We start from the raw sequence: 23,057 nt of genomic DNA, 5'->3' as shown, positions 1-23,057 counted from the left end.
CGAGACAAATTTAATAAAACATTCTCTCCACCATCACCACTTTTCATGATCAACAACCACCCCTCTTCATGTCAACAATCACTCTTTTTTATATCTAACAATCATCTCTTTTATAAACAATTTCAACAACTACTACCCACCTACAGGGAGGTTAGTCAAAGACTCTCGAGGGAGGATGATCGTGCCAAAGACGTTAGGAGTTCCCTTTGTGGAGGCAACAGAAAATTGTGACATTGAAAATCTGGCTGATGTACGAGCAATTAATTTTGAGGATTTAAGAAAGGTTGTTCACAAAGATCCTACCGAAAGTATACTTGGAGTTACACCCCTTCTAACTAGGTTTAAAAAAGAAACGGCTGAATCGAAATTCAAAAACAACTCAATTTGTCGTAAGACTCAGGCCGAAATCACCGTATGTTCAAAAATTCCCTCTTTTTTGTGTGTCCCCAAAGTGCTCTCTGTTCAGCTCGTTAGACGTCACTGTGCCGTATAAAAAACCCAGAGTTCTCTTGCGGCCTCGAAACGTAAATCTCTAAGGAATTTCACCCGAGAGTAGTGGGAATTTCATGCACCAAATTCCATCAACCGTCGGAACTTTTGTAGTTCACATCCGGTTGATTTTTATTTATGAATTCAAACTCAATGTATAATTTAATATCATCAGTAGAGACCATGTTAATGAAATATGCTTTCCTTTCTTACTTAAAGCTGTAATCTTTATTTCATAATAAACAGATAAGTGTTCCCACCTTTTGTTAGACCATAATTGCTTTGCTCTCTTGTTTTTTTTTTTTCTCTTTTTTTCTTTTTTGGTCTCTTTCGGTGAAATATATATATTATCCCGTGGTCAAATTTTATATATCAAGCTGCTATTTTTTTTTTTTTTTAATTTACTAAAGTGCCCAGGCGCACATGTTATGCATGCATGACCTCGCAGAATGGTGGATGGAAGGTCAACTTTCGTCCAAATGAAAAGCTTCACCGTTAAGTGAATGGCACGCTATTTCAACATAGATGTCGGTAACCACAAGAAATTATCCTAGTGGCCACTCTTCTTACATGAAATGGAGGAGGTAGAGAGTTTGATTCACTATCTTCTCAGGGTGTTCGGAGTGAGGGTATTTAGTTTCAGACGTGAGATTCAACTCCTATGCTTTGCAAAAAGATAGAACAAAAGTCTAAAAGTCAGTTAAGAGTTAAAAAATGAAAAAGAAAAAGAAAAACATAGATGTCGCTAAATAGTGGGAAGCTAACTTATTGATGGGCCATAGATGATGTTTACCGGTAGACGTGAGGGTACCTCATCGTCATCGTTACTCCTTCATACAAAATCCTCTCTCTGTGACAAAGCTGGTGTGCATAATCCAAGTGAAGCAAAGATAAGACTGCATTCTGAGGGAAAATATTGGGTAGAACAGTTTTATGACGTCAGATTTAAGATGGATCATTTAGAAAGTGACACATGGCAAATTTGAAATCCCCCCGCCCCCTCCCCCTCCCCCTCCTCCATTGCTTCTTCGTTACTCTCCTGTTGCTGCATCAATTTCATGAGTTGACTTTGAAAGAGCAATGAGTTGGCTGTGAAAGAATATATAAGCGTGTGGGCATGCGCGCACGCGCGAGCATGCATGTGAATGCGGAATCAAAAGGGTGTTGAAATTCTAATCAATTTTTGCCAAAATAATCTAGACGTCAACTAGGCTATAGAGAACTAGGTGGTTAAATAGGTGGTAGTCATGGAATGTGGTGTACAAGTGATAGTTGTATTGTATGGTTTATAGAAAGCATGAGAATTTGGTAGAATTAGAGATAGAGAAAAGGTCGTGCTACGAACAAATAGGCTTGAGGAGCCCACATTGAGATACGAACAAACTTAGCTCTCCTCCTTCCATCTGTAAAACCAATTAGATATAGAGTTAACATAAAAAAAAAAAAAACCTAAAATTGGAACACGTGTGACAAAATTACCCTAAATTAGTTCATTTGTGACAAATTCACCCTCCATTAGTTTTAGTTAAATTGAATTAATGCCACGAAAAACTCTAAACTAGTATATCTGTGACAAACGGATGGTAAACTCTCAAATTGATGCACCCATCAATTGTCACGTATTATTTAACTCAGTAATTTGATAGTAAAATTTAATGAAAACTAATAGATGATTTATCATAAATGCATCAATTTTATATTTTGCATGGTAAAAAAACCTCTCTTTCTTTTGTCCTCCTGTGCTCTCGTGCCGTAACAGCCTTCTCATATATTCATCCTTGTTATTTCTTTGCCAAACCTTTCCCTCACGCAAACACACACTTGCACATATGCTTCCTAAAAGAACTAACAAAGGGACTCGAGAAACGAAAAGAAGAATAATCTCAAGAGGAAGTTGCATGAAAGTCGACACGTACGAGGGAGTGGATTGACTGGTCATGCCACTGCTCGACAGGCTGCTCCGTGGTCTTTAAGGAGGTTGAATCTTGTAGAAACACCGCCACACCCACGAGGGCACACCTCCTCATTACTTCGTCTACCTTGAAACCAAACCACTTTAACGGATGAGGGTTTCAGAACCAGAATCTTCGTGTTTGAAACCTTTGTCTTAGAGTTGAATCTTGCAAAAATGAAGCTTTTACCATTAGAATTTCCATTAGTTGACTAGCCGGATCTCAATATCAACTAAAATGAGGGATGGTAAGAGGCTTTTGAGCTTGTTTGACATATCCGTCTTTCCGTTTTCTCTTCGTTTATTTTCTTCCTTTTCGTCATTTGAGGTCAGACGGTGCACCAAAATCAACGGTTCCGTAGTGTTTGCTACAGGATTAGGTTTGATACTTTGTTAAGTTTCTCATATGGGTTGTTTAGACCGGGTTTGATCAATATTATTATTCAAGAAATGAGCGAGAGCTCTTTTAACATATGGTGATGGCCAAAGAAATTTTATAATCAGTTATTTGGTTAACGGGAAGGGGAAGGCGGAGGCGTGGTTCGTTAGAAGAGAGAAAACAAAGTAGAGCAGAATCAATTGTGACATCTTAGATTTTCACTCTTGTTTACTACTGAATAAGTTGAGCATTTTATTGACGCGCCTATAGGGCTATTCTCAGAGCTAATCACTCTCGAGATAACTAGGGGCGCACATGATAAAATTTCTACTTCTATGTTTCTCTATTTATTTGTTTTTGGAACAGGTTTGACACAGAAATCCGTTTGATAACGCAATTTGATTTTTCTATTTCTGGAACAGATTTCTATTCTAGAAATAGATTTGAAGAAGAAATCATAAGCTAAAATTTTTAACTTCTCCATTTCTGAAATAGAAATCGAGAAATCAATTTCTGGCCAGAAATCAATTTCTATTTCATAAATTTTGTCATGTGCACCTTTACAGCTGGTGGAACTAATTTTTTCTATTAATCATGGAATAATTATAACAGATTAAGCTCACATGGTTATAGTCAATTGGTCACGGTTGGAGATTCATCCTTCAATTGGGTTGAAGAGAAGGAAATAAGATAAGAAAAGAGATACTGGTAGGCTAAGTTGATTGGTAGAAAATGGATAAATCAGATGGATGTGACCTGTAATTTTATTAACATAGAGTATGCGAAGTATAAATGCTCCGATACCAAAAGATACATACGAAGCGCATGTCTCTTGGTTTTATCGTTTCTATCCAAGGATGACTGGGTGAATTTCCAAATCTTCATTATTTTTCATCTTTTTTGTTCTCAGAGAGAGAGAGAGACAGAGACAGAGACAGAGACCAATTCGAGTTAAGATTTGGCCTCTATATGATGCCCAAAGACGAAGTTGTTTTTCTAGTTTATCAAACGCTGTGAGTTCGTCTTCACTTTTAGAATTCACCGGCTCAAGAAAATTGGTCCATTCATCTGTAAAAGTTGGTGACATCTCAGGAAAAAAAAAAAAAAAAAACCACCAAAAGAAAGTACGCAAGTCATGAGAGCAGAATAAACCTGGAAAAAAGACTTTTTGCTGGTAGAAGAGAGTTGAAACACCATCTTCATTTTCCGTCTGCAAGTCAGGCACCGAGAAGAGAACCTCCTCTATGTAGTAAGGAGTCCAAACGCTGGCATGGATTATTGCATTAGAGACGATAAGAAAACAGATTACATTGAAGCATTGATAACATAGAAAAGACATGCGCTTTAAGGGCTGCATTGCATAAGATTTTTTAATCCAAAATTCAAGCGTTGCTTTTTCTTTTTTTTTTTATAGATAAAAGGTAAGTATTATATTGACTTTTGAACCAAGAGGCTATACAACTGTACAGCTAAGGACCCTGGAATCAGAAAGCTTAAACCTGAATTGCTTTTGATCTTTGCATAAGTCATGTATTAATTAATACCTGAATTGCCGTCTGCTAAGTATGAAAAAACCAAAATACTACTATGGCATAAAGTTCCCATATAGTCACTATTAACAATTGAGGGGAGAAAAACATTAGAAGTGCCAAACTTTTCGTACAGCGTTCACTTGAGTACTGATTATTTATTTATTTATTTATTTATTTGCTATGGGCACCCTTGTCCATTGGCCCTATGATACTTGTTTTATGGATGAAAAGCACTAGTTTCCTTTGAGTTATTGTTAATCCGGGATTTTTTCTTCTTCTTTTTCTCTTCTTCTTTGGTGAACAGAATCCTGTTTCGCAGCTTTGTCAACACTGATTTTTGTTGTACAATGGGGATGCTACACAAAGATCTTTTGAAGTCTCAAAGAAGTCTTGATTCTCTTGTCCTTGAGAAGGACAATTTCCTAGACTAAATGGGTATACTTGTTGAGTGAAATGTGATGAGAGGCATAAGACTATAGTAGAACATTCAAATGAGAAGATAAGTTGTTAGCATACTTTATCACGATTTCATATGCTTATGAGGGTTTCATCATCGTCACTTCTTATCCTCCTTGGTTTCTTCTTGCTTGGATAATTTCAGGAGAGTGAAAGGGTTGTAACAAGGGAAGAATGAAGAGATCTAGCTCAAAGACATAGATGTTCGTTTCTTGAATATAGCACAAAAACTAGAGAGAACGTCAATCAATGCTTCAAGGAGCTTATATAGAAGGTAAGCCGTCCTGAAAAAAAAAAAAAAAAAACCGAAAAACCGAAAACCGAAACCCAAAATTTGAAAATCTGAAAATGGCAAGAACCGAACCGCTCGGTTCCGTTCGGTTCGGTTCGGGACTTATTCGGTTCGGTTCGGAAATTTTCTTCTATCGGTTCGGTTCGGTTCGGTTTTCAAAAACCGAACCGAACCGAACCGTTTACACCCCTACATATAGGCGTTCACTTGAGTACTGATTATTTATTTATTTATTTATTTGCTATGGGCACCCTTGTCCATTGGTGAGGGTTTCATGGCCGGCAAGGGTCATCGATGAAACTTGCTAACCCTAAAAAAAAAAAGGCCAAAAAATTTTAAAAAATTAAAATATCAAAAATTTATCCACGTCATGCCGACAAAGCCATATCGGATGATCGGCGTCCATGTCAAGGCAAATTGGAATTGGTACTCAAGTGAGCAATGTTTCAAATTTATGACACTCAAGTAAGTGGCAAAAAAAAAAAATAGTTTTAACATTCAAATGAGTGCCGTACGAAAGTTTTGACACTCCTAGTGTCCTCCTCCCACTAAGATCACATTCAATTCACAAAGGAGGAAAAAGGTTAAGCCTATGATACATCTACATTTACATGGCAAGATAAACTTATGTCGCAACATATTCGGTTTCCTGGATTGTTTGACTACAAAAAAGAGTAAAAAGTTAGAATCGTGCACAATTTACAACTTTTAATGCACTTGTCATATGTTGTTGTCGATAGATTTGATCTAGTTATGTACAAATATTTACTCTTAAGTCCAATTTGTGGTAAAGCCCTGACTAATATGGGATACTTGAAAGGAAAACTACTTGAAACGCCAGCTACATGACCACAAAAAGGAAAAGTATACTTGTCGCGACCTTCCCCTCCGGAGAGGGAATAGGTTTAGGGGTATTGTCTAAAGGACGGACTTAAGGCCCATGATTAGGCATGGGCTCTCCCAAGCCTATACCCCACGTGACGTTGGGATATTCTTAAAATTTTGCAAAGAGAGAGTCGCCACTTGCCTATTAGGGTCGGCTAGAAACCAAGTGAGGCATGGGAGCGTGCTTCACTTCCTACGCAACTAGAGAATTTAGAGTTGGGGACTTGATTACACTAATTGACCAATTAGTACCATTTCTGTACCTAATCTTGTTCATTTTAACCAAACGATTTTTTGGCAGGCAGTTTGAATTGATTTTATACTTATTCACTAACATGTGAGGTGATCATGTGAATGCACAATAATTAAATATAACAATCATAGCTACCAAGATGCTAATTGCCATGCAATTAAACACGTACAATTAAATATAACAAAATATGCAAACTAAACATGCAATATAATCAATATACGAGTAAATAAAGGCCTACAATTCCTAACGAAACTCTACATTTTTTTAATTTTCAATTTTTTTTTTAATTTTTAATTTTTTTAAAAACATAATAATAAAATAATAATTTTTTTTTTCGGGCTGGATTGGGTTGGGTCCGGTCAAATCGAACTTGAGTCGACCGGCCGGGCTCGTAGCGTGGGCCCGTAGTATAGGCCCGGCCTGGGCCCTTTTTTTCTTTTTTTAAAAAACAAGCCCGGCCCAAATTTAATTAGCCCTATTTCCTAAAGAAAGATGGGCCTGGCCCAGGGATGAATCAACCCATCTGCACAAGCCTAGCCGGACAAATCCCTACCCGGCCGACGACCTGAGTTTCACCCGAATCGGTGGTTGTGACCCAATTCACGGCGAACCCTACTCGAATGCCAACTTTCTCCTCTTGGGCTTCTTGATGGTGCTGGCATTGAGTGGATAGGTGGCGACGGCGATGATGGGCTTGATGGCGGTGGCAACATGGCGTGCATCAACGACGATGCAGCATCTGCAAGGATAGGCGGCAATGGTACTGGTGTTGCGACGGCGGCAAAGGGATTGAGTTGTTGGCAGTCGCCGCAGGTTTGGGCAAAGGTTCGGAGCAGCGGAGCGAGCTCGCGGGTGAGGGGAACTTCGGTGGTAGCGCAGGCAGAGATGAAGCGGCGAGGTAGCAGTGGTGGGCGTCAACGCTGGGTCATAGACAAGGCTGGAGCAGAGGCGACATCGCGGGCAAAGGTGTCTAGCTGCAAGGTCGACAGTAGCAACGGTGGCGAGCAAAGGTGGCAAATAGTAGCAGCTCGTCGGGGCTGGTGAAAAATGCCCGGTGGTCGTCGTGGGTCGGCAGACAAGCACAGAGTGGCGATGGCCATGAGCAGCAACGACAGACATTGCAGATCTCGCAATGGAAGGTGGGCGGCACTCTTGCGCAGTGCTGGTAGAGGCGAGTCGCGGTAAGAGCGGTATCTAGAGTCGCAATCAGGGCTGGTCACAGGAGTTGCGGTGGACATCGCAGGGGGACGGTCAGTGGCAGAGACGTGGCAGAGGCTCGGTGAGAGGGCTCGCAGGTTGCTATAGGTTGCTGCGGTGGCTCAGTTGGGGTCGGGCAAAAGGGCAACGGCTCGGACGGCGTCGGATTGAGGCGGTGAGGCCTCCTCTCTCCTCGGCTGCTGTCCTCCTCCCCCCTTGAGCTCTCTCCTTTCTCGAGCTCTCTCTCTCTCTTTATGTCTTTCTCTCGTTCCTGTTCTCTGTGTTTTTTTTTTCCCTCGATCCCCTTGTTGCCTTTTGTTGACACCTAAATTTTGGCGACCCATTTAGACATTTAAAAATTAGGGGTTAATTTTATCCCTGAAAAAATAAAATCACATGGCATATAGTTTAGGAACATTTTTGTTTATTTTATTGGACCAACGGCGAGTGCAAAATTTTTCACATATTCCGTTCAGATTCTTCACACATTTATGCATTTTCGAACAAAAAGGAAAATTTTGGATAGAATATGTGAAAAATACAAAAGGGGAATATTGCACAAGGTGGATATATTTCAATGATATATTTAGGGGTATCATGCGCGAACAAAAAAGGAAAAAATATATACCGTAGAGATACATTTTTTAGACCTATATAATACCTCGCGTGCAATTTGTTTGGGGAGGCCACACATATCAATCCACACGGCCATACAAAGGGGAGCTTCTCTAGGGTTCGTTGAGGAAAGAAACACAAAAAAAGAAGTCAAAAAAAGGGGAAAGGAGAGATTTGGACGTGAGAACAGGGGGGCACAAGAGAAAAAGTGCGCAGAGGAAAGGAGAGAAGGGACGTGCAGCAGTGGGGAAAAGAGAAAAAGAAAAAAGAAAAAGAAATAATTGAAAAGACTTCTACTGTTCATCTTCTCCGAGGGTTTTGCTGCACTGCCGGTCCCCGCATCGTTGGTCTCCGGTCTGCACCACCTCCGCTGCGTCTCCCGCCGGACCGAAACTTGCCGGCCACCACCGAGCCTCCCGAGCTCCCCGCTGAACCGCCTCCACGAGCAGCACCGCCACTCCGCCTTTTCCTGCTCCGCCCGAGCCCGAGTCGACGCCGAGCCGCCCCCGAGCCGTTCCATCCTCTCGCTGCAGCGCCGCTCCCTCGCTGCGACCCAGCGACGACGACCGCCGTGCACGACTTCCTCCCGCGACGCCGCTCGGAGCCGAACCCCGCACAGCACTTGCTGTTCGCACTGGCGTGACCCGCGAGTCCCCCACGCCGGTCTCCGCCGTTCCTCTTGTTGCCGGAGCTCTTCCGCCACCGGTTTGCCCTCGCCGGAATCCTAGCCGACGAGCTCTCCCGCCGGAACCCTTCGCCGGAGTCCCAAACCGGTGGTCAAGATTTTCTTTTATTAAAAAAAAGAAAAAAATTGAATTAGGTAGATTTGCTTTATTTTATTAGGCCGGATTATTTTATCTTATTTTATTTTTATATCTTGATTTCTTTGTTTATTTCTCTATGCATAATTGAAAATCTCAACGTATCACCCGATTCGCAACCGCGCCAGGGTTTTTTATTTCATCTATAAGGCTTTAGATGAAATAATTAATTAAGCGGGAATAAAATTGATGTTTTGATCTTTAAGGCTTAAGATCAAATTATCAATTTTACTAGCGAAACATTATCCCTTGATCTGAGCGATATGTGATGTCCTTTTTGGGGTAATTTTGAATGGATTTGATCGTTTTTATTTATCTTGAGATATGTTTGAGATATAATATCACATGCTTTAGGGTTATTTGCATATTTGGGCAAAGCATTCCATTTATCATGAATTTTTGAAAAATAAAAAATGTCATAGGTTAAATTAGTTTAATTATTTATGATAAAATGCATTCTTTAGGAAAAAGAAAAAAATGTTATATGCACGTCATTAGGGCTAGATTCACCGGGATGCATGTCATTTAGTATTTTTGCTAGGCCTATTTAATTAGAAATTGCATGTCATTAGAATTAGGTCATTTAGTTAATATTGCATTGCATATTGCATGCATTTCATTAATTAAGTGAAAACAAAAAAAGGAATTGCGTGGTAATTAGAAACCATATCTAGGGTTGTTGATGCAGTTTTTAACTTAACATTGCAGATGCTTTCGTTGCTTTGAGGTAAGTATTTGCAATTTATTTATTGTTTATCTGGGTGTTAAATTGGTGAATTGCGCACCCGCATGATCACCTCACATGTTAGGAAAATAGATTTAAAATCAATTTAAGCTGCCTGCAAAAACATTTTTGAAAATAAAATAATGGTACCGAAAGGGCATTAGAGAAATCTAGTGTAACCAAGTCCCCGTACCCATAGTCTCTGGTTCGTAGGAGTAAAGTGAAACTCTCATTACTTTACTTGGGTTTCTAATCGACCCACCAAAAATAGATTAGTGGCAACTCCGATTAAAAAAATCAATTGCATGCTAAAAACATGAACCTAAGTCGCGAATTGGTATGGGCTTGGGAGAGCCCGAGTTAAGTTTAGGCTTAACAATCCATTAGCCAAACCCTAGGTGATTTAAACCTCGAAAAAAATTGGTCGCGACACCTTTTGCTTTTCTTCTTGTAGGTTTGCCCCTGCTGCTCCTCTCTGCCCAATGCTACTGCCTTTTGCTTTTTTTACAGGTGCACGTGCGAAGATGGCCAAATTAGGGAGAAGGCTAGTTGGGATGGGCCAGGCCCAAGGGGAAAAGGGCTTGAGCTACGTAGAGGAAAGAGAGGCAGGCAGCGGGTCGGGCCAATGCCAGATCCGACCCGACCCGACGTCTAGGCATTTTTTCTATGTTTTGTTTTGTTTTTTGTTTTTTTTTTACTAGTTCCTAATTTTGTATGCGATTAAATTATAAATAAAATAGTAAAATTTAGGTGTCAACAGCTGCCCCTATTCAAAGATAAAAGACACATAAATTATTTTGGCGATAGAGAGACTCTAGGTGCATAGGCACGTATCAGGTCGATGGAAAGAACTCATAACTATGGAAGCGCGTCTTGTCAATAAGAGGAAGAAATACTCCGGGCTACAAAAACACGCCGTTTCATAGGAATAAGGACTCTGGGCTACAAAGCTCTCCGGGCTACAAAGCTTTTTGTGTCATAGGAAGAAGGACTCCGGGCTACAAAGCACTCTGGGTTACAAAAGCTCTCTAGGCTACAAAGCTTTCGTGTTATAGGAAGAAGGACTCGGGCTACAAAGCACTTTGGGCTAGAAAAGTTCATTGTGTCATAAGAGGAAAGAATGAGACTCCGGGCTATAGAAGCCCACCGGGTCATAAGAAGAGAGGAAGACTCCGAGCTACAGAAGCCCACCGGGTCATAAGAAGAAGAGAGGAAGACTCCAGGTTACACAAGCCCATCGGGTCATAAGAAGAAGGGAGGAAGACTCCGAGCTACAGAAGCCCACCGGGCCATAAGAAGAAAGGGAAGACTCCGGGCTACAAAAGTCCACCGGGTCATAAGAAGAAGGGAGGAAGACTTCGGGCTACAGAAGCCCACCGGGTCATAAGAAGAAGAGAGGAAGACTTCAGGCTACAGAAACCCACCGGGTCATAAGAAGAATGGGAAGACTCTGGGCTACAGAAGCCCACTGAGTCATAAGAAGAAGGGGAAGACTCCGGGCTATAGAAGCCCACCGGAGTCATAAGAAGAAGGGGAAGACTCTAGGCTACAGAAGCTCACTGGGTCATAAGAAGAATGGAGGAAGACTCTAGGCTACAAAAGCTCACCAGGTCATAAGAAGAAGGGGAAGACTTCGAGTTACAGAAGCCCACCGGGTCATAAGAAGAAAGAGAGGGACTCCGGGCTACAGAAGCCCACTGGGTCATAAGAAGAGAGGAAGACTCTGAGCTACAAAAGCCCACCAGGTCATAAGAAGAAAGAGAATGACTCTGGGCTACAGAAGTCCATCGGGTCATAAGAAGAAGGGAAGACTCCGGGCTACAAAAGCCCACTGAGTCATAAGAAGAAGAGAGGAAGATTCTAGGCTATAGAAGCCCACCGGGTCACAATAAAAAGGAGAGGGACGATGTCTCACGGTGTAACAATGGTTTTGACCAGCTAAAAATACATGGTTTGAGGAAAATCCATGAACCTTTGTAGATGACATGATTTAAGGTTGACCATGAACCTTTTGAGATGGCATGGTTTAAGGTTGACCGTGAACCTTTGGAGACGGGCATGGCTTCATTGAGGAATCATGTCAAACTCAACTTGAGTAAATGTCATTAGAGATGTCATCAAGAGACGTATTGATAGTATTGCAGCATTAATTGAACAAGCTATTCAAGTTAAGTTCAACTGCTTTAGACAAACATTTGATGTCAATTAGTATCATGTGATGCAAAACTGTCATCTTGTTCGGGGATGTATCATTAATCATTAAATTCTCCGGGAGTCAAATTTTTATCAGAACGGCTACGACTCGTGAAAAATGCTCATTAAGCATGCCAAACTAGAGCTTCTTAGTCAAAAAGGGTTTCTCACATACTCTCGATAAAATGGCTATTTGATCCCATCCATTCGCATGGGAAGTAATTGATTGTTGAAGGTATCTCACATAACCCATGTCAAAGGCTTTCAGAAACATTCGTAATGAGTACAATCTGATCGATTAAAAAGGTCTTTTGAAAGGACCGCAATATAGATTTAGTCATGGGCTTACACAAATGGATTATTGATTTAAGGCTAATAAAGGAACATTTGTCGTTATCTTCATCGGGTTTACAAGTCGAGAATTTGGAAGATAAGACAAGATAAAATTACTTCCACTCCTTCAAGCAGTAGCTTCTTGGTGATATTCTCATTTTCACTCAAATCATCTCAATCAAAGAGACTTCAGAAGAGGGTTGTAATGTTAGCTTGGGAGAGGCTCGAAAGGCTTAAAAGTTTCAAGAGGATTTTTAAGAATCGGTGATCATCATGGCATCGTGACTAGGTCACTTGACCTTTTGAAATTTTTCTTCATTTATTGTCCTTATCATCGTTTAAGATCAATTTGATCAAACGAGATTTTGCTTGTGTAATGGTTCAATTTCCTTTTCTATTCCAAATAAAAATTAATAGAACCAACTATAATTTTCTGCTTTCTAACTTAGGCTAACGTTCATGTGCAATCAGGCAATTAGGCAGCTGCAACATAGCATAAAAAAAACACTGATGCCTTTCATTGGTCAAATTGTTGTAGATTGAAAGACCATTCAATCGCAATTGTAGTCCATTATGTCTCTCTTAGCTATTAAAAGTGAACTAAAAACGGTTTTCGATGAAGCCAAATCTCAATTTTAGTTAAGTCATCTTCCTGGTAATTTATGTTAACACATTCCTATTAAATGCTAGCTTTGGCAGGGAGAATTATCAAAAAAGTTCTAAACATATTATAATTATGCCAATTTAATTATAAACTTTTTTTGGTCAATTAATTCATAAACTTTTTACATTTATACCAATTCAATCATTTTTATCAATTTAGATTGGCCAGTGCTCATGTCAATTGTCTTACATAATACAGTTGTGTCAATTCCCATATTGAATGACTAAAAGCATACTCTTTGAAGTGCTTGCACTCAATGCAAAACGTTCGACGCTTTGATGATAAGGTCGTTGCTCACACGATAGATAGCTTCATTTATAACTCATCTGATTTTTCATAATTTATTTAAGTGATAAACAACACTGTCATGGCCTCGTCACTCAACCACTATCGCATGATCCTCTGTCGAACTTGTAGTGACTTGATCCATCTCATTGTTAGACAATCTATCAACCATCGACCAACCGTTATTGCTCCGACGCTCCTAACAATTTGGTAATCACTCGAACTCGCGGCTTATTTTAGGGGCTCACCAGCTTCTGAGTAAGGACACATTTTTTAATACCTTTTTGTTTGGTCGACTACACTTTTCGAATTGCAATCTTTTACGCCTAATAGTGCATGACATTACGAATCCACTAACGTGGTTGACAAAACGGCAACGTGAAGCTATGTCAACGTGATCCACCGGCCTGGAGTATGTGATCTCCAACATGTTTTTTGGCTGGCGAGAAAGACCGGAAGGGGATTGCGGTGGCGTTGGGTTTGCTAGATTCGATCATGATCGCTTTCCCCAGCCTGGTCCAGATGGAAATTCACGAGCCACGAATAGCTTCGAAAGAGAGATTGCTTGTCATTTTAATAGTGCTCGCCAGTTGGAGATCATATCAATGAAATGGGCTTGCTTTTCTTATTTGGGGCTCAACCCTTTTTTTAATTATTAATACGAAGTTATATCAACCCTTTGTTAGGCTACGACTTCTTTATCCCAGGGTCAAACATTTATCTTTTTTTTTTGGGGGGGATTAATGCCTAATGCGTTTGTTATACCAAACAAAAAAGTATTGATTAAAGTACTATTGTTGGTGCACATTTCTTCCAAATATATTAAACAAATAAATTACTCAAATTGCAATCTGCGAAGCAACTAATTCGTACTTAACGCCGGAACTCGAGAAGCCACAACCACAAAATCTGAACCTGCGAAGAGAAGCCAAATCCAAGTGTTTCATCTCTAGTATCTCCGGTTCCTAAAGGTATGTGGGTTTTCGTATGAGTTTGAGTCGTGTGTGCGTTGCATTTGGCCAAGGAGAAAAAATCATTACTATTTTAGTCCTAACCTTATTGTATGAATTCCAAGTCGGTCTTAAATGTATCAATTGTTCCAATAATCCTAGACTTTGTAGGAGAATTCCAATGTAGTCCTATTGGAAAAAAACTCCTGAAATTACTAATGCGGCGGTCAAGTCGTCACTAATATACCACGTTAAAAGAACAAGTAATAAGGAAAATGAAAATAATTTTCGTTGTTTTGAGTGAAGGGGTCCACGTCAAATTATCAGTGTACCATGTGGGACAGCCAACAATGACTATGCCGACACACTAACAATTTCAAGCAAGTTTTGCATTTGGAGGACTATATTGAAGTTTTCTTAAAAGATTTAAGACTAAATTTGAACATTTGAAAGGGCTTAGGACTAAATTGAAATCCATAGAATAGATTTAGGACTCAAATAGTAATTTCCCTTCCCCAAAGATCACGTATAGCCCTATCTTGGTGCTGCATACGTAGGATGTGTTTGGCATGTATAGCCAATATGTTGTAACATCTATGTTTAGCAACGCATATTGTGTAGGAGTAAGCCCTACATAGATTGTCAAGCGCAGGTTTATACTCCGCCCAACAAGTTAAACTTTTGAATTGGTTTTTCTATCATGGAACCAGACTGATAATTCAATCTCTATACCCCATTTTGAGATTCATATCACTTGTGGATATATTCTTAACTCATATTTTTCCTATTCCTCAAGTCCTAATGGTTTTTCTTTCGTGTGATTTCATATCATTCCAAGTTACGAGTGAAGATGAATTTATTCAATTCCACTTTGAATTTTTGTGTATATATGCAAAGACGTATAGCGATTTTATTTATGTGTAGCTCTCCTCTAAGTATCAACTTTGTTTGTACTTCTCAGCACATTTTTTTCTTTTTATTTTCAACAAGGAGAGAAGATTATAAATGTGACATCCTGAATTTTTCAACCCTATCTTCTACTGAATAAATCGGGCATTTCATTGATATGGCTCTGTGACTGAATGTATTATTGGAGGTTATATGGTGTGCAATGAATGACCTAGAAATGGTCCGACTGACATGTAATCGACTGACTCGATTGATCAATGATTTGATCCGATTGTCATGAATTGATTGATTGTTTGATGCAATATATATGAAGCATCTATATATAACCTTGAATTGCAGGTTGGGACCTTAATTGACTTGCTTAATGGCATTATACCAATTGGCTGTAAATGGATCTTCAAGAGGAAGATGAATGCTAAAGGTCAAATTGGAACTTACAAAGCACGACTGGTGGCGAAAGGATATCGTCAGAAAAAATGAATTGATTATGATGAAACTTTCTCACTTGTGGCCATGCTAAAATCCATTCGGATTATGTTGGCTATAGCTGCACACCTTGATTGTCACATCTCGGATTTTCAGTCATGTTTTCTACTGAATAAATCGGGCATTTCATTGACGCGTCTATAGGGCTGTTCTCAAAACTGATCATTTTAGAGATAACTAGACTATTTGGGAAAACCATTAAGAATTTTAAGGCAAATAAACTTGAGCTTTCAACTAGGAATCGGCTACTTGACCGTGTTCATCTTTGGAGGTCATTATGGCATAGATATAAGTCGATTCGAGATCAGAGATAGGTTGGTTCGACGGAGATGTGTGGCTAATCGTGGGTGACACCACTAAATTGGAAAATTCTTGTCGACCAACACTAGACTGATTTTCTTATCATTTTGGTATCCTGTGTCCATAATTGAATCCTCGAGATTATCACGACAATCAAGAGTCGCCATTGAGTCAAGTGGGTTCATAGTGGTTCGAAGAAAATCGACCATGGGTTATTTGCCTTAAAAAGTTTTGAAAACTACTCGGTAGTCTAGGTCATGCTAAAAACGCGCCGAATGAAAATTAACCGCCAATTCAAGTCCGATTTTAGAAATTGAAGATTCTGTTATGTCACAATAAATTTTAGGAGTAGATTTTTCTAACAACTGAGACTTTTTGGGAAAAAGTCGGTTCGGGATCATTTTTGTGCAATTGAAGCCGGTGATTTATTTTGGTTATAAATTTGGGATGCAAGATGGGTTATGGGATGAGGAAAATATTCAATCGAGGCATTGAGGTACCAAATGAAATTTTAAAGGGCAAATGAGGATGATTAGAGCAAGGTTGAGTATCCAATTGAAGTTTTGGCTAAGAAATTCGTAGCACCCCATAGGACCTAACTTTTGGACCTCTTAAACCTTCTAGATTGGGGCATTTTGGGCTGCAAAGAGCTGGTGGAAGACAGCTAGGGATATGGATCAAGATGAGGGGGCTTGTGGGGCTAAGCCATTAATGCATTTGGCTAGGATTGAGGACTATTATTTCCTCTTAGCTGGCTTCCCTCCATTGCATGTCCTGACCGTTGCCTCGCCTTCTACACATCTTCGAGCTTCACGGTCTTTGGCCTCGCTTTCATTTTCTCTCGCCAGAGCCGAACTTCCCTGCCCCTCACGCTGCTACTCCACTGATCTCTGCCCTTCCCACCAAATTGGCGCCAGCGAAGACAGCCATCTCCATGCATTCCCTTCAGTCAATAGCAACAATGTCTTCACTGAAGTTGCTCCGTGCTTCGTGTCTTCGTTAGCCACGTTCGGTCCAACCCCAGCATTGAAGACCTGCAGTAGTTCCACGTTGAAGCCTACTACTCTGTGTCTTCTCTCTCGCTGCCAACGTGCCAATCAACCCTAGTGCCCATTGAAGACCATCGAGACTCCTAATTTGACCGAGCAGCTTGGTCTTGCTGCCACTTGGCAGTGTCTGCTCTTGGTTCGATCAACAGCGGCAGCAACCGAAGCTCCTTGGTTGACTGCAAAAGCCCACGCCCGTGCACGGATCTGTCGCTAGCAACACCCTCCATCATTTCTGCTGCTCCAGCACCGTCGAAGCTCCGTCAACAGCTGCTTCTCCACATTTGTGTTTCCTCAGTCAGCCCACATCACCAACGAATTGTCTCCACCGAAGCTGTGTCTTTGTGGTCTGCTTGTGCAAAGCAGCCCAATCCAATGTCTTAAGCCCATCACTTCCAGTCATTCGGGCCCAGCAAAATTCAATCCAGTTGAGGGCCATTTCAAGCCCAGCGAAGCCAACAATCGCAGCCCAAAAATCCAGCAACTCAGCCACTTAAAAGCCCGGCCCAATTCAATTTTGTTTCAAGCTCGTCTTTGGCCCAAGTCCAGCCCGCGAAGAATGCCCAATCGTAGCCAAGCCCAAGCCCAAGAGCGAGCCCAGTCCAGTGCAAGAAAAAATCTCAGTTGGGCTGAGATTTGTTGGGCCTAAGTTTAAGGCCCGGTCCAAGCCCACCGGTGTCGTCAAAAGCCGATTTTGACCGCCGTCGCGTCGCCGTAGCGGTGTCCCGATCCCTGCTTTTAATCAAGTGAGTAATCTCACTAATCACTGCTTATTTTGCTAATTATGCTTAGGGGTTGATTAGATTTAATTAAGTGCAATTAGGTGGTTAGATTATAATAGATTAGTGATTATTAGATAATTGTGATGCATGTTAGACATTTTGATTGTGCAATTAGCAAGTAGACGTAGTCTACTATTTATGGAAAGCATCTCGGGATTTTTGCCGACCCTTAGCGGGCTTCAATTAGGCATTACGGGCCTAAATTGGATTTTTAGTATTTAATTATTAATTTTCAAAATTAATTAATTAAATATTTATTTTTCCGGAAATTCAACCGAGATGGCCGGTGAAAGGAATTTTATGCTGGTGATCATGGTGAAGTCCGTTTATTTAATTGGGCTTATTTTGAGCTAAATTGATTTTTAATATTTATTAATTAAAATTTGAAATTAATTAATTATTTAATTATTTTTGGAAATTAAGGCTGAGATGGCCAGTGACCGGAATTTTGTGCTGATTGTCGTGGTGCAGTCCATTTATTTATTTGAGCTCTACGTTGCATGAAATTAAATTAATTGTGATGTTTTATCAATTTATCTTAAATTGATGGAAATTGAGTGAAATTGAATGATTGATTGGTAGATGGCCAAGTATGTTTATTTAGCATTTATAATGCTTTGTTGTGTTGTAAAGTGAATGGAATCATGAGAGTGAATTAGAAATAATCTGGGCTATAACCGATCAGGTACGATGTGATGGGCCTACGTGGTTCGGTGACTAAGGACGTCACTGGTGAAAACGATGCCTTAAAGAACGCACGTATTGATATAGTACTCACATCGTCATAGGCATGTGTGGTTCGGTGATCAAGGACATCATTGGCGAAAACGGCGCCTTAAAGAATGCATGCAATTGTCTATTAAACACATCGTCATAGACATGTGTGGTTCGGTGATTAAGGACGTTACTAGCGAAAACGGCGCCTTAAAGAACATATGCAATTGTCTATTAAACACATCGTTATAGGCATTTGTGGTTCGGTGATTAAGGAATCACTGGCAAAAACGGCGCCTTAAAGAATGCACGCAATTGTCTATTGAACACATCATTGTAGGCATGTGTGGTTCGGTGATTTGGGATATCACTGGTAAAAATGGCACCTTAAAGAATGCACGCAATTGTCTAGTGGATACGTCACCTTGGCGAAGTTGACGCCCGAGAGCATTAAGATGGCTCTGTGACTGAGGGTGTTATTGAAGGTTACATGGTATGAGATGAATGACCTAGTGAGGGTTCGACTGACATGTAATCGACTAAGTCGATTGAACTGTGATTTGGCTGATTGTTCATTAAGATATATGAAGCATTTGTATATAACCTTGAATTGCAGGTTAGGACCGATGCCAAGGTACGTCTTCTGACTTGTGCATGTTTAGGTAGCCTATAGTATAATGGTTTACTAATCGGGCCTTAGTGGGGTAGAACTTGCTGAGACGCAATATCATCCCGGTTGTGGGACAACATTGCAGGCCTGTAGATGAACCCAAGGAGGAGGAATTCGGAGAAGGAGAATAATGAAGTGAAACCTGAGGAGGAGAAATATTTTTGAAGAAGAAGAAGATCCATAAAGGAATTCTGAGTACGACCGGACGAGAACTGAGGTCCCATCCTCTTTGGGAATCTAATTTTTTTTTTTTTTTGGTAAAGCCTCTTTGGGAATCCTGTTTTGATGTGAATAGAGTGAAATTAGAAAGTTGTGAATAGTTTTGTGAAGCTCTTTGAATTATGCTCTGTATAAAAGTATGGTTGTAAATTTCAATATGAAAATTATGGTCCTACTTTTCTATCCCATTGTTTTATTGTCGGGGGATTTATAACTGCTTCCATATGCGTAATAAAAAGAAAGGGTCGGCAATACGTAGTCCTGGGATATCGTATTTTAAAATCGACCAAAGGTAAGGGATGTGCGCGTCCCTGAGGATCGGGGCGTGACATTGATTATGAGATATTCCAGATGGATGTAAAAATGGATTTTCTAAATGGTTTTCTCGATGAGGACATCTATATGGAACAACCACTGGGTTTTGAATCCAATAGTGAAAAATGGAAGGTGCGTATGCTTAAGAGATCCATTTATAGACTCAAACAAGCCTCCAAAAATTGGAATATATGTTTTGATGAAGTAGTCAAATCATTTGGCTTCATCAAAAATCCGAATGAACCTTGTGTATACAAGAAGATCAGTGGGAGTGCAATTGCATTATTAGTTTTGTATGTCGATGATATACTTTTGATTGGAAATGATGTACCGATGATATCATTGATGAAACTATTTTTGTCACAAAAATTCTCCATGAAAGATTTAGGAGAGGCAACCTACATTTTAGGTATCAAGATCTATAGAGATAGATTAAGACAATTAATTGGCCTCTCATGATCTATGTACATAGACAAAGAATTTGTTTATGTAAGCGATGTATCAAACATGACAGCATTATTTGAGGAACAATTTGTATATAAGTCTTTCCATTTTGATGCTGAGAAGCTAGCAACCGTCAAAAGAATGGCAACAAAAGATCAACAGGTAAATTTCTATCTTATGAGAATAGATAGGTGGTCATTCGTATCCATCTTTGCATAATATACACATCAATAAGTTCCAAAAGAATGCAAAAGATACACTCAACACTATACTGAAATAAATTTCCGCATGAGTTTGTTCCACAACTTTTAAATAATGAGAGATCATTTCTCCCCAAAATATAGTTTTGATAGATCAATATCCATAGAATCACAGCCTATGTTAAATCCTAGAAAATATGATATGGCTCAGTAGTATGCACATTTCCTTGTGAAATTTGATTGATTTTGATTGTCACACAAGTGGTAATTGTATGAATCTACATATTCATGCGTGTGTCTATATATATATATGTGTGTATCACATAAAGATTTGGTCACAAAATATGGAATCTACTCATCTTGAATGACAGGTAGAGGTGTTAAATGGGTCTACAAACCCATTTATGGACCCATTTATGTTTAAATGGGTCGTTAATGGGTCAAGCATTGTTTTCTAAAGCACCCATAATGGGTTTTAAAATTAAAGAGAGTGAGATATATGGATCTTAAATGGGTCAGCTCTGCATCCATTTAAGACCCATTTATCAACCCATTTATCTTCACCCCGAGCTAAAACCTTACAATCTTTTCTTCTCTTTTTAACTTTACAATTTTTTTTAAACAGAAATTATAATTATTATTATTTTTTTTTTTTTTACTTTCTTCTTCCTCCGGTCGCCGGCCAGGCGAGCCTCAAGTTCGCCAGATGCGGCGGCGAGGCGAAGGCCTCGCCGACGCCCAGCCGAGGCTCGAGGCTCGCCGATCGGCGAGACTCGAGCTCGAGCTCGCCGGCGTCAACGAGCCAGGCGAGCTCGAGGCTCGCCCGTGGCCGGCCGCCGGCCGTCGTCGTGGCCGGCGGCCGACCAAAAAGAAGAAGAAGAAGAAAAAGAAAAGAAAAGTTATATTTAAAAAATAAAAATAATTAAAATTCGATTTTTAAAATAATTACTTTAAAAATTATAAAAATTGTCCATTAAATTTATGTTGTATAAAATTAATTTAGCAATACCATTTTTTAAAATAATATATATAAAATAAATTAAGTTTAGTTAAATGAGTCGGGTATGAATTGGCTATGGGTCGTGTATGGGTCAAAATTTTTGCATTGCAATAAACGGGTTAAATGGGTCGATTTGGGTCGGACCATTTATGACCCGACCCAAACCCGATCCAACCCACCTGTTTAACGGGTCTAATGACAGGTAACGAGCAGCTACACCAGCTTCGTAGCACTTGCAGCCTTAGTGTGGCGGGCTCGAAGCATGGCCCTCAAGATGAAACTTCATCAACAATCGAAGCTCCTTTTACTTGTTGACTTCAGGTCTAGGCTGAAAACACCATTGCCTGATGGATACTTTGGGAACGCGGTCGCCTTGCCCTGCTGTCTTTGCACCGCGGGAGAGTTGATTGAGGAGCCAATCTCTGCTTCTGCAGAAAGAATAAGGCAATCGAGAGTGTAACTGACGACTACATACGGTCAAGGATCGATTATTTGGACATGAACCGATTAGAGGGGTTGCCTGTGGGCACACTAATAATAAGTTCATGGGTGAGGCTCGAGTATGGCAACACGGACTTTGGGTGGGGAGAGCCAAGGTTTGGGATTGGTGGCCTGCCGAGCTCAAGCTGCCTGTTTATGTCAGACGGAAGAGAGAAGGGCATTACGGTGATGTTGGGTCTGCCACTTTCAGCCATGATTGCCTTCGAGAAGCTTGTTTGTGATCTAAATGATACTCGGCACACTCATATTGGTATTCAAAGCTAGTTTGCAAAGTGTGACCAACTGCAAGTGGATCATCTTATTCAACAAGTGGATGATATTGTCACATAAGTTAATAAATCATTGCGGAGTTTGGTTTTTAATATTTAGCGTAATCTGTCAGAATTCTAAGTATACTTTGTGTCTTCTCATATTGTTTCAGCTGTCATCATCCAAGACCAATTTAATAAAATATGATCTTTTCTGCTTGTCGTGAAGCTTCAATTTCCCTTTTCATACGTAAGTTTTTGAAGGCGCGATTAAGCCCTTTCATTAGACACTTTTCCTCTTTTTTATTTTTTTATATTTTTTTATCAAGCAAGATAGAAATGATAATTTCATATTGCGATCATGCAAGAGAGAGCTTTTCAATATGCATCACAGTAATTTATCTAGCTACTTAATTGACACTAATTGACAAATCCAAGTCTACCGACATGGATGAAGTTATGAAACGATCTTAATTTATGCATAAATTGCCATATGGGCAAATAGATAATTATTAATACCTAAATTTTTTCTATTTATTTAGAAGTTAATTGCATAAAAAGTTAGGGATTAGCTTTTGAAAAAAATAAATAATTTTCATTAAAATGCATCGAATGTTGACATTAGGGACGGTTGCATTATTAGTGTTACTATATGTCTATATACATATAAAAAGGGAAGATAGGACTAAGGACAGGCAAAGAAGAGTAGTTGGTCAGGGGCAGACCGGCAGCAACAGCTGGCGTGGCAGAGGCATGTGTGACATCCCGGATTTTCAGTCCTGTTTTCTACTGAATAAATCAGGCATTTCATTGACGCACCTATAGGGGTATTCTCAGAGCTGATCACTCTCGAGATAACTAGACTATTTGGGGAAACCATTAAGAATTTTAAGGCAAATAGACTTGAGAATTCGACTAGGAATCAACTGTTTGACCGTGCTCATCTGTTGAGATCATTACAACATAGATATAAATCGATTAGAGATCAAAGATAGGTCCGTTCAATTGAGATGTGTGGCTAATCGTGGGTGACACCACTAAATTAGAAAATTCTCGTCGACCGTTACTAAATTGATTTTCTTATTGTTTTGTTACCATGTGTTCATATTTGAATTCTTGAGATTTTCATGACAACCGAGAGTCGCCAATGAGTCGAGTGGGTTCATAGTGGCTCGAAGAAAATCAATCACGGGTCAATTGCACT

Source organism: Eucalyptus grandis, chromosome 8, assembly GCF_016545825.1.
Source record: "Eucalyptus grandis isolate ANBG69807.140 chromosome 8, ASM1654582v1, whole genome shotgun sequence".
Taxonomy (NCBI): Eukaryota; Viridiplantae; Streptophyta; class Magnoliopsida; order Myrtales; family Myrtaceae; genus Eucalyptus; species Eucalyptus grandis.
This window is presented reverse-complemented; position numbering follows the sequence as displayed.